The sequence below is a fragment of the Cebus imitator genome, unplaced genomic scaffold (genome assembly GCF_001604975.1).
Source record: "Cebus imitator isolate Cc_AM_T3 unplaced genomic scaffold, Cebus_imitator-1.0 Scaffold249, whole genome shotgun sequence".
NCBI classification, from domain to species: domain Eukaryota; kingdom Metazoa; phylum Chordata; class Mammalia; order Primates; family Cebidae; genus Cebus; species Cebus imitator.
The window spans coordinates 1,257,240-1,274,082 of record NW_016107564.1 but is presented as its reverse complement, the minus strand read 5'-3'; the positions used below and the strand labels follow the sequence as shown (position 1 = coordinate 1,274,082).

General features: G+C 42.6%; 1 pseudogene; it reads left to right on the top strand.

The window, feature by feature from the left end:
• Positions 1 to 282: 282 nt before the first annotated feature.
• LOC108282717 lies at positions 283 to 4,103 on the top strand (annotated as a pseudogene).
• Positions 4,104 to 16,843: the final 12,740 nt, after the last annotated feature.

Below are 16,843 nucleotides of genomic sequence, written 5' to 3'. Positions count from 1 at the left end.
AAGATTCTGGAATCACATGGTCCCAGTGTCAGCCCTGATTTTGCCCATCACTAAGTCTATGACTTTAAGGGAAAGTCACCTAACATCTGTTGTCTGACTTATTTATTACTGACTTCCCCCAACCTTGTACCATTTCTAAAATATAATAATGCCGGTTAGCTACTTTTTGATGTAGCAAATGAGTGAATATATAAAATTTATTCTTCCCCTCTGTAATGTGGAACAATAGTTATTTCTTCCTTATAAGAAATAATAAGGAGAAAGGGGTTGCACCCAAACCAAGACAGGGGTAAAGCCTCCTCAACTATGACCTCAACCGGCCAGGATTCCACCACAACCAGGCAGTGAAGAAGTAGGCAGAACCCCCAGTGTCACTTTGAAGCCAAACATTAAAAAGGGAGCAGTTACCTGCTCCATCCCTCATCTAGCGCAGGTAAAGAAGAAAGGCAAAATGAAGAAGCTCGGCCAAGCAATTGAAGAAGATCTCTTCATGGGACTGCAAGGGATGGATCTGAAACTTGAGACTGAAGCACTGGCTGGCACTGGCTTAGTGTTGGATGAGCAGCTAAATGTATTTCATTGTCTTTGGGATGATAGCTTCTGGGAATGCCCTGAGCAGCTCCATGACATCAAGGAGCAACTGATCCAGGAGAGCCTCCTAGATCGCTTTGTGTCCTTTCAGGCCTTGTTTACTAAAAAGGAAGAGCTGATGTTGAATATACTGATAGATATATTGATATGTATCTATCAGCCTAGAATATATTGATCTAATGGAAACAACACAGTACATGAATGAGGGAGAACTCCGCGTCCTAGCAGACACCTGTGACTCAGTTTATTTTCATCCGAACTCATACTCCTATGCCTGCCTGGCCTCTGGCTCTGTCCTCAGGCTGGTGGATGTGGTCCTGGGGGCTGAAATCTGGAATGGCATGGCATCATTAGGCTTTCTGGACATCATGCCCAGCATAGTCTTATGGATGGCTGTTGCATATTGTCACGTGGCTGTGGCAGCCCGCTGTGCTCAACAGAAACACCACATCTGGAGGGTCTTTATGGTGGACTGGGATGTGCACCACAGTCAAGAAACACAGTTCACCTTCAACCAGGACCCCAGTGTCCTCTATTTCTTCATCCACCACTACGAGCAGGGTAGGTTCTGGCCCCACCTGAAGGCCTCTAACTGGTCCACCACAGGTTTTGGCCAAGGCCAAGGATATACCACCAATATGCCTTGGAACCAGGTGGGAATGACGGATGCTGACTATATTGTTGCTTTCCTTCACATCCTGCTGCTGGTCATCCTTGAGTTCCAGCCTCAGCTGGTCCTGGTGGCTGCTGGATTTGATACCCTGCAAGAGGACCCCAAGGGTGAGATGGCCGCCACTCCAGCACGGTTCACCCAGCTAACCCACCTGCTCATGGATCTGGCAGGGGGCAAGCTGACCCTGTTTTTGGAGGGTGGCTACAACCTCCGCACCCTGGCTGAAGGCATCAGTGCTTTGCTCGACACCCTTCTGGGAGACCCTTGCCGCATACTGGAGTCCTCTGGTGCCCACTGCCGGAGTGCCCAGGCTTCCGTCTCCTGTGCTCTGGAAGCCCTTGAGCCCTTCTGGGAGGTTCTTGTGAGATCAACTGAGACCGTGGAGGGGGACAACGTGGAGGAGGACAATGTAGAGGAGAGCGAGGAGGATGAATCTGGGAGCCCTTGCTCCCAATCCTGACATGGCCGGTGCTACAGTCTCACACAGGGCTGGTCTCTGACCAAAGTATGATGAATCACTGCAACTTGTGGGACAGCCACCACCCCAAGGTACCCTGGCGCATCGTGAGGATCATGTGCTGCCTGGAGGAGCTGGGGCTTGCTGGGTGCTGCCTCACCCTGCCACGGCGTCCCGCCACAGACGCTGAGCTGTTCATTTGCCACAGTACTGAGTATGTAGTGCATCTCCAGGCCACAGAGAAGATGAAAACCCAGGAGCTGCACCGTGAGAGTTCCAACTTTGACTCTATCTACATCTGCCCCAGCACCTTCAGCTGTGCACAGCTTGCCATTGGCACTGCCTGCCGCCTGGTGGAAGCTGTGCTCTCAGGAGAAGTTCTGAATGGTGCTGCTGTGGTGCATACCCCAGGACACCATGCGGAGCAGGACGCAGCTTGTGGTTTTGCTTTTTCAACTCTGTGGCTGTGGCTGCTAGCCATGCCAGGCTATCTGTGGGCGTACCCTGCAGATCCTGATTGTGGATTGGGATGTCCACCACTGTAATGGAAGTCAGCACATGTTTGAGGATGACCCCAGTGTGCTATATGTGTCCCTGCACCGCTATGACCATAGCACCTTCTTCCCCATGAGAGATGAGGGTGCCAGCAGCCAGATCGGCCGGGCTGCGGGCACAGGCTTCACCATCAATGTGGCATGGAATGGGCCCTCCTAGGTGATGTTGACTGCCTAGCTGCCTGCCATTACCTGGTGCTTCCCACTCTCTACGAGTTTAACCCAGAACTGGCGTTGGTCTCAGCTGGCTTTGACGCTGCACAGGGGGACCTGCAGGGGAGCTGCCAGGTGTTACCTGAAGGTTATGCCCACCTCACCCACCTGCTGATGGGCCTTGCCAGTGGCCACATTATCCTTATCTTAGAGGGTGGCTATAACCTGACATCCATCTCAGAGTCCACGGCTGCCTGCACTTCTCCCTCCTTGGAGACCTGCAGCCCTGCTGACCCTGCCACGGCGCCCACTATCAGGGTTCCTGGCCTCAATCACTGAGACCATCCAAGTCCATCACAGATACTGGCCCAGCTTACGGGTCATGAAGGTAGAAGACAAAGAGGGATTCTCCAGTTCTAAGTTGGTCACCAAGGAGGCACTGCAACCAGCCAAACCTAGGTTAGCTGAGTGGATGACCACATGAGAAAAGAAGGTTTTGGAAGCAGGCATGGGGAAGGTCATCTCAGCATCATCTGTGGAAGAGTCCACTCTAGGCCAGACTAAGTCAGAGATAGCTGTAGTGGCACTCACTCAGGACCAGTCCTCAGAGGCAGCTGTTGGGGGAGCCATGCTCGCCCAGACCATCTCCAAGGCAGCCGTTGGGGGAGCCATGCTGGGCCAGACCACCTCAGAGGATGCCGTTGGGGGAGCCATGCTGGGCTATACCACCTCAGAGGAGGCCATGGGAGGAGCCATTCTGGACCAGACCACCTCAGAGGATGCCGTTGGGGGAGCCACGCTGGGCCAGACTATCTCAGAGGAGGCCATGGGAGGAGCTATTCTGGACCAGACCACCTTAGAGGATGCCGTTGGGGGAGCTGCGCTGGGCCAGACTATCTCAGAGGAGGCCATGGGAGGAGCCATTCTGGACCAGACCACCTCAGAGGATGCCGTTGGGGGAGCTGCGCTGGGCCAGACTACCTCAGAAGAGGCTGTAGGAGGAGCTACACTGGCTCAGACCACCTCAGAGGCAGCCATGGAGGGAGCCACACTGGGCCACACTACGTCAGAGGAAGTTCTAGGGAGCACCGAGCTGATCCAAACTCCGCTAGCCTTGAGCACAGACCGCTAGACCTCCCCCGCCATCTTCACCTGGGCAGGGTTCTACACCTCAGATATCTCCCAGTGCACTGATCGGCAGTCTCAGGACCTTGGAGCTAGGCAGCGAATCTCAGGCCCCAGGATAAGAGAACCTACTAGGAGAGGCAGCTGAAGGTCAGGACATGGCTGATCCGATGCTGATGCAGGGATCTATGGGTCTCACTGATCAGGCCATATTTTATGCTGTGGCACCAATGCCCTGGTGTCCCCATTTGGTGACAGTATGCCCATACCTGCAGCAGGCCTGGACGTGACCCAACCTTGTGGGGACTATGGAACAATCCAAGAGAAATGAGTATGTCTCTCTTGCCATCAGGTCTACTGTGGTTGTTACATCAATGCTCACATTTTCCAACACCACGGAAACTCTGGACATCTGCTGGTTCTCAGCTACGTCCACCTGTCGACCTGGTGTTACTACCATCAGGCCTATGTCCACCACCAGGCTCTCCTAGATGTGAAGAACATTGCCCACCAGAATAAGCTTGGGGAGGGTATTCCCTACCCACACTAAACCCCAGAATACACTCCCTCTTCACCTTCTGAGGCCCACGGTAGACCAGCTGTAGCTCATTGCAGCCTGTACCTTGGATGACATGTAACCTCCCACTGCATCCCATCTTGAATATCCTTTGCAACTCCCCAAAGTTTATTTAAGTGTTAATACTTTTAAGAGAACTGCGATGATTAATTGTGTATCTCCCTCTGCCCATTGCCTGCTTGAGGGGCACCACTACACTAGCCCAGAGGGAAAAGGAGGCAGCTCAGTGGCCCCAAGAGGGAGCTGATATCATGAGGATAACATTGGCTGGAGGGGAGTTAACTGGCAGGCATGGCAAGGTTGCATATATAATAAAGCACAAGCTGTTACAAAAAAAAATAAAGAATAAAAATGAAATGTGCTGTAAAAGAAAAGGAGGGTAGTGGCAATGCTATGTAAGAAGACTTGTAATTTTGAAGAAGGGTAGCTCATGTAGTTGGCTTTGGGAAGAAGGATTGGCTTGTGGTGTTTGGACAGAACATTGAACTATAAACAGTAACGTTAGTGTTCTTCCACTTACTAATGAAACTGTAATTCATTCATCTTTAAAGTAGGGATAATAATTGCACCTTTCTTATAAGTTTTCTGTAACAATTTTTTAAAACTTCAGGTAAAGTACCTTGAATAGTGACTACACATATGCATAATAAGCTTTCAATAAATATGAGTTATTACTACCATTATTTTTATTTTGAGCTCTGAGGAGTAATCCAGAAGACAGCCTCACACATCAGCATCCTATGGAGATTCCCTTCACTAAATACAGCATCTGCCCAAAGTCACAACCTGTTCCTTGGACTGTCTGCACTTCATAACTGCTCAATGTAAGGGTAGAAACTAGACTTGGATTTCTGATTCTTAACTTGAGACAATGCTGAAGGATCATCCAGTCTTAGTGCTCCCCAGAAGATTGGTTGAGGCTTCTGATGAGGCTGCATCACTAATCTTTACCTATTGCATTTCCCAGGGAACATAATCTACCACATTATTATAGTTCAAAATGTCACCTCTACATCAGCCCCCAGCAGGAACAAACTTCAGAAAGTCTAAATGTCATTCAGGTAATGTGGAATAAGCCATTGATCCATTTTTCTGCTTTCTGGTCTATTTCCCTTATCTCTGAATCTTGAACACCTCCCTCTTGCTTCCAATCTATAATGCAACTCTTAGAAATATTCTTAACAAGAAAGTCATATTTTATTCAATTCTTCCTATACTTGTTCCCCAGCCATGTAATTTCTAAGAAAGCGAAAGTCAAACTAATTTTTAAAATTCATTAATGGAATAATCATATATAGAATGAGTAACTCCTCACATACACCTTTATTCTAATATTAGTGTGTTTCCTGAACTATTGTGTCAAGATCTTATTGGTTAAACTCTCAATGATTGTCTGCTCTTATAAATGTATCTGTTGTTTAGAGATGGTATTTCTAACTTGAGGAATATATTACAAAGTAATTGTAAAAGGACTGAGAATTTTACAAGAGATTTCATAAAATTGATGAAAGTAATGAAATAATCTTGGAAAAAGCCCCAATTCTCATAAAATTGTTGATTGATAAGAAGATGGAAGAGTTAAACCAGACAGCAATTGAGGAAAATACAAACTACAAAGATAAACTAAAAGTATCTCCAGGGAGAATAATGTGATTGTTAAAAGATTAAGAAGAGACTTTTGAAAAATGAGTGAAGTGCTAAATACTTTTGAAAACAGTACGTACTTTAAGGTAATGCTATAAAAGGAAACAGTACTTTCCTTAAGGTAATGCTTACAGTAACACTGGAAAGTGAAGAACATTTTATACAGATCTCATATGTGTATAACAAAAATTATTTGCTCACCTTTGAAACAGTAAAGTCTACTTGATCCATTCTTTGCTTATTCTAAGAATTAGATTATGATTGCATTTGCAACTTATACTTCTAAATAAGATAAACTTATAATTTTTAGTTGATCATGCATTTTCTCAGTCAAACTTGGTTTTACTATTTTTTTCTAAACAGATGTCCCAATTTTTGTGGATCCCCTTTAAATGGCCATTTCCTGTATAAATTATCCTGAGATAATGAGGCACCCCTCTCCTGCTCCACTGGGTTGATCTCCTGCTTCCTCAGCATATCTGTATTTCTACTGCTCCTCTGGATCATATATTACCTCTGTTCATAGACTATTAAGGTGTTACATCTTAAATTTTACCATCCAAGCTAATAGCATTCTAAAAAGCCAAACCTCTACTCTTGATCATGCTCTCAGCATCTGAAACCTCCCACCAAGAACTAAATTTCTTTCTATCTCTTTATAAGCAAAAAATTATTATTTTCCTGAATATAAATAAAAATGAAAAATATTTGCAGGTGCATAGCACTGAAATATATGCATAGGCCAGGCACAGTGGTTCATGCCTGTAATTCCAGCACTGTGGGAGGCCAAGCCAGGCAGATCGCTTAAGCCAAGAGTTCAAAACAAGCCTGGGCAACATGGCAAAAATCTGTTTCTACAAAGAAATACAAAAATTAGCTGGGCCTGGTGGTGTGTGCCTGTAGTCCCAACTACTTGGGAGGCTTAGAAGGGAGGATCCCTTGAGTCTGGAAGACAGAGGTTGCATTGAGCCACTATAGCGCTACTGCACTCCAACCTAGATGACAGAGCAAGACCCTGTCTCAAAAGAAAGGAAAATTGCAAAGATGTACTTTGTATATATGGAATCTGTGTGTATAAATATATGTATGTATATATGTGTATCTAAATATATAAAACACCCACACAGGTTTCTATTTTTCACAATTTAAAAGTCTGTGAAAGAGACATATTCATATGGGTATATGAAAATGTTATGGCATATAAATTTAGTAATTATAATCTAAGTGCTTTTAATTCCCCCAAATCCTGAACCTTAATAAGACTAAGTTACTAGAATGACTGGGGAAATGTGATAAGTTACCAGACTTGGCTAAGGAAAAGGATGTTCTGCTGATGAGATCTTTCTTGCATGACAAACGACGGGGGCATCTATCAAATTAAAACCATGTTCAATGTGAAATCCTATTTGCATGACAAACAACAGAACATAGTCAGAACACACACTAGTGCCTAAGACCTGGTAAAAATTCTGCATGAATAAAAAGCAGCAAAGGAAAGTGGGAACCAAATTTAGGGTAAAACATGGCGGTCAGAGAGAGGCATAGGACTTTGGAACAGAATGAAACCGGTCTACAAGTTTCAGGAAAAAGCTTTCAAAACAGCATGCTTATGTTTTTATATCTTTGTAAAATGAGAACAAAATCCAAATTAAAAGAGGAAAAGAAAGGAGGGGAGGAGAGAGGAAGAAGCAGGAAGGGGGTTGGCAAGTAGCAGGGGGAGAAAGAGCAGGGGGGAAGAGAGAGAGAGAGAGATAGAGAGAGAGGGAGAGGAAGTCTTTCTTCCCTGGAAAGGGGATGCAGGCAGCACCAGGTCTGAAGGTCTGAAGGGAGATAATCCACCAGCCCAGCAGTCAGTAGCTAAAGGGTTTGAAAGGCTGCAGGAAGCAGATGTGCTTGGCTGTAAAGCAAACATTGCTTGCCAGGCCCCGGCGTCTTCCTAGACTCATGTGTACCATGCAGACACATGTGGCTGATGATAATAACAGACAGAAAGAAGCTGGCAGCTCCGAATCAGGTTTATACACAGACCTCAGCCATCTCATACATCCTCAGGCTTCTTAAGCTCTCTCCTAGGAATCTGGAAAAGAAACTTTGGAGTCTGTCTTATCCATGCCTTGGCACAGTGTTAAAGAGTCAGTTTGTCATCACGGAGAGAATATAAGCTCTGGATTTAGGCAGAGGTGGACTTATAGCTTACTACTTCTGTGGCCTTGATTGTGTTTTCTTCAATGTTCTCATCTAAAAATGGAGACAAAAGTATAGTTTTTTTTGTGCAGATTAAAAGAGATATAGGTGATCACGCAGGGTATCCAGCATGTGTTGAATACAGGGTAGGCCACACCCCTGTCTTGGATATTGGCAGGGCCTGTCTTTGGTAGGGTTATGGCTGCCAAATTTAGGTTTCATGTCATTTTGTGAAGGAGATCACTAATCTGCATTCTTTCCTCTTTAATTATAAAGTAGCCTTTATTATGGGAGGCAGCATGAAGAATTACACAAAAGCAACTCTGAACTGAGAACTAAGAGAGCTGGGAAATATCCTTTCTTCTTTCTTGGGCACTAGCATAACTTTAGAAAGCTTCCATCTCTGTTTTTCAGTACCCTCATTCGTTTAAGTCAGAATTCTCCAGGAAGACAGAACTAATAGAATGTGTGTGTGTGTGTGTGTGTGTGTGTGTGTGTGTGTGTGTGTGGTGTGTGTGTGTATTATAAGGAATTGGCTCACACAATTATGGAGGCTGACAAGTTCCAAATCTGTAGCTGGCAAGATGGAAAATCAGACGAGCCGATGGTGCAGTTCCAGTGTAAGTTTAATGGCCTGAGAACCAGGAGAGCTAATGGTGTAAGTTCTGATCTAAAAGCTGGTGGAGTCAAGACCCAGGAAGAGCCAGTGTTTCAGTTCAAGTCTGAGGGAGGAAAAAGAACATGTCCCAGGGCAAGGCAGTCAGACAGAAGGAATCCCCTCAGACTCTTAGGAAGATGAGGATTTTTGTTATGATCAGGGCTTCAACTAACTAGCTGGGGGCCCATACACATTAAGAAGGACAATATGCTTTACTCAGTCTATGAATTCGAATGTAATATGTCATTCAGAAACTCCCTCGTGGCACATCAAGAACAATGTTTAACCAAGCATTTGAGTACCCTGTGGCCCAGCCCAGTTGACACACAGGATTAACTGTCATATCAACCATACCATGTGGGAGGAAAGAGAAGAGTAGAAGGTATGTAAAGTCTAGAAATGTAAAATTTAACTTCCCGGGAATCCACTGATACTTAGCATCCTCCAGGAAACACAGTAGAACATCTAGATTCTGTAGAAAACTTGCAAGAACGCATGGAAGGAAGCTGGCATTGTGATGCACTGTGAAGAAACTGGGCATGAGCTTTCTAAAATGAATTAAATCCTTAACAATAAATAGGGTTATTATTACTATTTCAGTGTGTGTCTACTATGGGCGAGGCATTTTATGTACATTATTCCTCAGTTACCCTCAGAGCTGGGCTTCATTATGTCCCTCTGAGATGAGAAAATGGAGGCTAAGAGAGGTTAAGTCACATGCCCAAAGCCCACTTAGCTGGTTAGTGACTGTGCTGGGACTTGCCTACCACCAAAGCTTCTGCTCCTTTTACACTGTGGCTTAGTTATCTGCTACATGTGATGTGTTCTGTGCCTAAGACATTGCCTAGAAAATGGCAGGCACGCAACAAACATCTGTCGAGTGGACAAGATACGGCACCCACACCACCTTCAATCTCCCTTTGTTGTCACTAGCTCTCTCACCGGAATATCTGGTCAACCCTGCTCACCCGTCCCATTGGCTCTGTTTCTGCCTCATTCTTAAACAGATAAAGAAAAGGACCTTAATCTCAGCCCTAACAGCTGATAAGGGCTGGATATTTCCTCTCACAAAAATGAAATTTTCTCTATCATATAAAAGAACTCTAGAAACCTGTAAAATCCCAGCTTGTAGTGCTTCAAATTCATTTTCCTGGGGGACACTCAAAACAAGGCTCATGCTTCCTCTTTGGCTTTCCTTTCCAAAGAGGCACACCATGTGCTACGAAGTGCTCTTCTACATGACAACCACGAGAATAATTGACATCAATGGGGCCTCAGTTTGCACCTGATTCTCCACTTTGGCCTTATTAATGTGAGCAAAGAAATAAAATTTCTAGAATGTTTTTCCCATCTGTAAATTTTCTGATTGTGTCTAGCATACAGGGCTACTGTGAGGACTTAACATGCAGATTCATGCAAAGTGCATAGCACGGTGCCTGGCACATGAGATGTGAAGATAAAGAATGATGTACTAGCTATTATTATTGCCTATTAAAAACGTCTAGTTTCTGTCTACACAATGATTTTTGCTTCTCAAAAAAAAAAAAAGTTTAGTCTTTTAATGCTAACATTAGTCTAAATGCTACCTGAATTGTGTTCACTTTTTGGACTCTGCATTAGAATGACTGCCCTTGCTGGGTCTCTTTTGCTAGTTGAGTTGTTCTCTCACTTCATGCCCCTCTTTTGGCTTCCGACTCATATTGACTCAGCAAAACACTCAAATCCTACGATTCTCCCATCCCTACATCCTGCACCGTCTGCCAGTCTTGGTAACTGTGTTCTCATTCTCCATATTTACATAAAGATTGGTCTCTCTCTTCCAAAAAGTGCCCTTTTATTTGAATTAACAGCCTACTTGTCCTAGGTCACCATTTCCAAAGTGACTCCAATAAATAGAAACCACAAGCTTTGGAAATCACCTCCAGCCTTCACTGTGCAAGCTTTACCAGGAAATCTCTGGCAGTCGCATGTTTTCCTAACGACCTTCAGTTGGTCAGAGAATGTATAATTCATTCCCTACCTATCTTCACTAATCCCACTTTCCTAAAATAAATATTAACTCAACTTATCTACTAAAACAAGCCAAAATCAAGTCTCTTATCAAATGAACTCAGAGGCAGAACAGAAAGCTGAGAATCTGGTCAATAGGAAATTGCCTTCATTGGAAAGGCAGGTATAAAACTCCCTTTGGCCTGCAGTTTTATTCAATCCAGTCCAGCAAACCTTATTGAACACTCTGTATGCAGGCAGCAACAGTTCTATAGAGGACAGAAAATTGGATTCAAAGTTAGGAGGCCTGCTATCAAAAGAATTGGATTCAAATTCTATCTTTATCCTTGACCAAATTGTGAACGTCGGGAAAGCCACTCTGAGGCTCAGTTGAGGTTTCATAATAACATCACAACTCTTACCAGACTCCCCCAGCACCTTCACCCTTACCCTGCCTCCCTGGTACACACAGCTTTTAGTAGAGGCTCTCTGAATTTGCCAATGATAAGACAGTGAGTGTCTTGTGGAATATGACAAAAAATTAAAATCTTTATGCATGGATGGACCGTGACAGTGGATGCTGAAATACCTCTACCTCAGTTCAAAAGAGAAAGTTGTTTTATTTCATGAAAATGTGTAAGTGCCATTGACAATTGGAATATCTTTTATAATTAAATTTTATTTTCGCCCACTTCAGTCCTAGTATACTAACAACCCACTTGCTTGCCACTAGCACACAAGGCCAGAAGATCGTGCCAAGAAAAGTGACCTGAACCTCAAATTTAGAGGATTATGCTCCCAAGGGACCAATCTAGTGATGTTGCCTTTTTGTTTGAGCTTTTGAATGCCACAGTTTTTGGAAACCTCCCTCCTTCTGCCTTAGGCCGCCTGGATCATCCTGGCACCAGGGATGTTATGTCGAGCCGTAAATACCTGACCTATTTTCTAACAGCAACAGGTGAGGGGAGAACCAAGGTGACATAGATGACACATGGGAAATGGTTCCAGTTTTGTCCTGCTAAACCACAACTACAAAGATAATTTTTAAATTACCTTTCTATGAGAATAGGGCATGCAGGGTTCCCTGTGTTGAGCTTCATCCCAGTGAATTACACTGTCTAAACAGAGAATGGATATTTTCAGATAAACAAAAGTAGTGGGGGTAGTAAAGCACAATGTTTGGAAATCTTTAAGGTAACTGCTGATTGATCTTTACTTTCAACCTAGCTACTCAATATTGTTTCTAATATGTGGGTTCCCCTTGCATCACCCTACCTAATAAAATTATCTCCTGTTTCCTCCCCAAGGAGATGATGAACAACTTAGCAGACGTTTGGGATTTTGTCAAATCCTGAAAAGGCTAGAGATCCGTGCCATTCTTAGCAACTGAGGTAGATGCTATAAGTGGTAAAAGATAAAAGTCTCATGACCTCCAGTTCTGGGTGAGTGGATGAGTGAGAACCAGTGAAAACTGGCAATAGAATCTCCAAAAACAGCAACAAAAAAAATCACTGAGCGCTGTGCAAGAGAAATGATAACAGGATAAAAATGCAGATGTTTAGGAAAGTGCTGGAGCTATTAAGACAGACAAAACCAAATGGGGTAATTATGGAGAAGAGGTTACAAATGTCTTAGAAATCTTCAAGGAAAATCATTTTTTGCCCTCTGCAGGGACCTACCAATGTACTCTGTGTAAAGCATCATTAAAACTGCATGGGCCTAATGAGGTAACTCCACATCATCCAGTTATTAAACAAACAAAAAGGTCTGTTCCTACTTTCCAAAGAGCTCTCCAGCCCACGCACCTTTACTTGAGTTCAAATTAAGGAATTAAATACTCTCCCTTCTTGTACCAGACTGTACTCAAGTCTTTGATTTATGGAGTTGGAAGCAGAGAGGTAAAAAGAGAGGCTATATTTAGAGTTTATTTTTCTCATTGGCATCTATTCTTAATGCTGTTTTTCATAAAGAGGATATAAACTGGAAACACATTTCATTGTTCTAAACACTTGGGGGATAAAATGATATAGTATTAAAAATATAGGAAACACACTAGAATGAAAAAGACAAATCGTGTTGTTGTCTATCATGTTATAGGTTTTTGCCTCTTCATTATTACCTGTCAATTTTTAAATATATTTTGATAGCATAGGAATAAACTAATTCACATTAGTTCATTATTATTTTTTGGTTCTAAAAATGTTTGATAGACTACATGTGGCCCAGGAGTTTTAAGTTACTTTCTACTGCTGGAGTGTACCATTCCTGTACATTCTAAGAGGCCCTGTATATGGAAAGACACAAAGATGGAAACTACTACCCTGAGACAAGTAGGAAATTGAAATGTATTATTTTTGAAATATCCCCAGAAAGTTTTCAGAAGTTGACAATCAGACTATATGATGTGTATGGCCACTTGGATTCTTTAATTAATAACGCTGGTGTATGAAGTTTTACTGCTGACATCCTAGTAATGAACTAGAAACAAAAGACAAAGGCACATGAAGGTTTTATCCAAGACCGTTTTTCTTCTGTTAGGAAGCTTTAACAAGGCCTCAGTCTCATGATGTAAATTCAGCAGAATGAAAGACTTTTAGATACAGTGAATTCAGCCAGGACTCCTGTCCTTGCCCATTCCCTGCTCCTTTCTCAAGGAATAGAGGTACTTTCTCTTGGGCCTTTGTCACGAAATGCAGATGACGAGCCAGGAAGGAAGTGCCTCTACCTATGGCACTCTACTTCTGACACCCTGATTATACAGATAACGACAGCTTCTACTCTGTCCACATGTATAAAAGCAAAGTCTTCTCCAAATCACCAAATAGCGAAACTTACGAATTTTAATTCTACTTGCATAACCCATGTATTTCAGCCACTTTTTCCCTACTAGCTTATTTTTTGTTGCTCTAAAAATTTTTGGTGGACCACATTTGTCCCAGAAGCTTCAAGCAGGCTTTCTACTGCTAGAAAGCAGTGTTCATCCAAAGGAGTGGTATGGATGGCAAGTCACAGATACAGAAACTACCACCTTGAGACCAGTGGGTACTTGAAATGCCTTTAATTTGAATGTTTCAGTTATTCCCAAATGCTTAATCAAAGCCTACATACTAGAAAAATGGCATTCAGAAAAAAATGACAGAGGAGACCAAGACTACACTGCTGTGCTGAAACCAGCTCACACAGGCAAGCAAGACCAACTGAATGCAGCTCTTGCCAATTTCTTGTTCAGTGACGTCTTGTTGTTAGCTGGAAATGAGCCATGTGAGAATATTTACACCATAGAAATCAGTAAACCTCACAGAAGGTCAGTTATTAAATTTTTACTACCACAGGCCTTCCCCAGCTAAAGGCCTGAGGAAAGTCCATGTTTAAAGAACCATCTGGCTCTCCAAAGCCTTAGGCCTCTTCTTCTTTGTGATTTCTCAAAGAAGTGCCAGCAAGAAAGGAAGTCACATCCTATGACTGTTTCTGCTTCCATGCTTTAAAACAACCAAAACTAGAGTTCTGGCCAATTACCTCCTCTCTTTGCTTTGTGTAATGTATAAACTTCAAAGTAGCTAAATGCCTTTAGCCACATAAATTTTTGCACCTTTATTGTACTACAATCTGGCCTGTCAGCTTCTGGAATTATTCTGTGAATACATTATATAAATTTTCCTTTTCTTCTGCTTTACTCGTCAGGCCCTAACTTTCATTCCTTTCTAAGCAAAGCTTCCCCAAAGTGGTTTTCTCTCCTGCTCCACTGACTCACGTTCCATCCTCCTTACTCCCAGTGGTCAACCTGCCACCTCCTCAGTTTGAGCCTCTAATCCTAGTCAATAATGGCTGCTTTTCCCTGGGGCCATGGCCGATCCATAGTCTCTTCTTTCTCTCTTTTGGAAGTTATGTCCCTAAAATTCCTCAGTTACCAGCACAGCTATTATAAGCTGTGTCTCAGCCTACATTTCTGACTGGTCTTCTCGCCCTTCTTGATTGGGTTTTTTCCTACCCCAAGACCCTAAATGTAAAGCTTTTCAAGGAGTCTGAGATGAGGATCTGCCGTTGAATCCACATGGCAAATGGCAACTTCTTTTACTAAAACCCATGTTTGTATTTGCAAATATGGCATTCTGTATTCTTTACAGATCCTTTTAAAGTAAGAGATATTATGTGGAACAGCAATTTCCACTGACGACCTCTCCAACATCCTCAGTTTCCCAGTATAGCATATGACAGCTGTTCTCAAAGGATATTTGTCCCTGAAGGGACATTTGACAAAGTCATATATGTGTGTGTGTATATATATATATATATATATATATATTTCACAACTAGGGAGGATGTGCTACAAGCATAGTTAGCAGTGATGGATGCTGCTAAACATCATACAATGGTGTTCTGTACACAGAAGAGCTGCACAAAAAAAGGCTTCCCTGGCATAAAATGCCAATGGGCTAAGGTTGATAAACCCTAACTTACAATGACTCTCTTATTGCAGTTTCTCATAGCAGTTCACTGGCTAATGCAAGTAAGAGTTGGGTTGTAAAGGGTACTTAAGGAAACACTTGTTCTTGAGTTATATAAGCACAATTGCATTTTGTCAATTTCTTTAGTCGCACTTGTTTAACCACTCAGTACTTCAGCGCCATAAGGTTTGCTGTACTCATCTAATTATCTCAACCTTGAGACAGGAGGTACCCCATTAGATTTCCACAAAGTCTTGGTTCGGACCCTCTGCCCTCACTGAGTTCACAGCAGATGAGCAATTCAATCCTTGGATATGTTTATAATATGCAAAAAATAAGCCATAGGATTAGGACTATGTGTGTGCATGCAAGGCAGGAATCTGCATCCTTAACAAGTATGTCAAATGTGTCACAAGCTTATTCACATTTGGCAATTACTAATTTAGGTAAAATATAAGTTAGTGAGTAGAATCAAAGAGCTAAAAGGCTGAAAAACAGTTATGCTCCTAACTGCTTGAGTGACTGAGTCTTTGCTGAATCTCATTCAGTATTCTGGTCTGCAAAATGAGAATACTAATAAAACACTCCTCTTGGGGTTCTGAAAACTAAATGAGCTAAGGCAAGCAAAGTGATTAGCAAAAATGCCTAGCAGCCAGTAAGCACTTAGCAAATATGAGATGTTGTTAGTAAACCAACCTTAGAATTTTTAGTTGGAAAAAAAAAAAGATAGAAGCTAAAAGATTATTTTAATATTAGGGGATTATGGATTATCATCAAATAACCTACTTTCTATAAGTACTCCATCAATGTTTGTTGTACTGAATTGAAATGAACTGATTTTAGTAGAGTATACATTTATCTCATCATTTGTAACCGAGCAACAATTCAGATACAACAATGCAGTGTCTGAAAGGAATAATTCATGGCACTTTAAAGCAATGAGGGAAGAAAAAAGGAGAATACAGTACATAGAATACAAGATGTATTGCTGTGAGGGAAGACTTGGATATCATCTATTTCTACATTAGCTGTGTCTCAAGAGTCCAAAGCTTCTTGCTAATCTGATCACTCCCTACAACATCCTGGTATTATCATTCCAATTTTTTTGAAACCTGAGCAAACTGAACCGCAGAAAAATTGAGCGAATTACTAAGGTCACGTGGAAGTCAAGCCCAGAATAGAACTGATGTCTGCTGGTTTCCCGTCCAGCCATGACCCTTCCCAATACACCTTATTTGAAGCAGTCTGGTCAGCAGTGGCTAATGGGTTTAATATTCTTGAACCATTAATATTTTTTTCTGAGTAACATTCTTGGCAAGCTTGCTTATTTTCCAGGGTGAAAGATATGTCTGAAAATAAAGTTACTGGACAGTGTTGATTGTCCCCCTAAAAAGAAATAGCCTTAAAGCAGTGAATGAATTTTAACCTAAAAAATGTGGCCTTTTAAATTACATTTACATTTATACCAGTGTCATACCAATATCATGCATCTTGAAAAACAGAAAGGTTGAATGAAAAATACTGAATATCAAGGTAAGAGTTTTGAAAAAGTTGGAAAACCAGCATTCAGAATAATAGCAGACCTTTGGCAATGAGCTTGAATTCCTGCCAGGAAATGTAGTCCATCTTGGCATCCTGCCTTGACCTCACAATCCTGGGCATTGGCTTATATCTCGTGCTGCAGCCAACTCATTTCCTCCAGCCCAATCGATGCTTTCTAATAGCTAAGCATCCTGCTCTGAATCACTTGCAAACCACTAAGATACATTTTCAATGTTTATTTTCTGACTTGA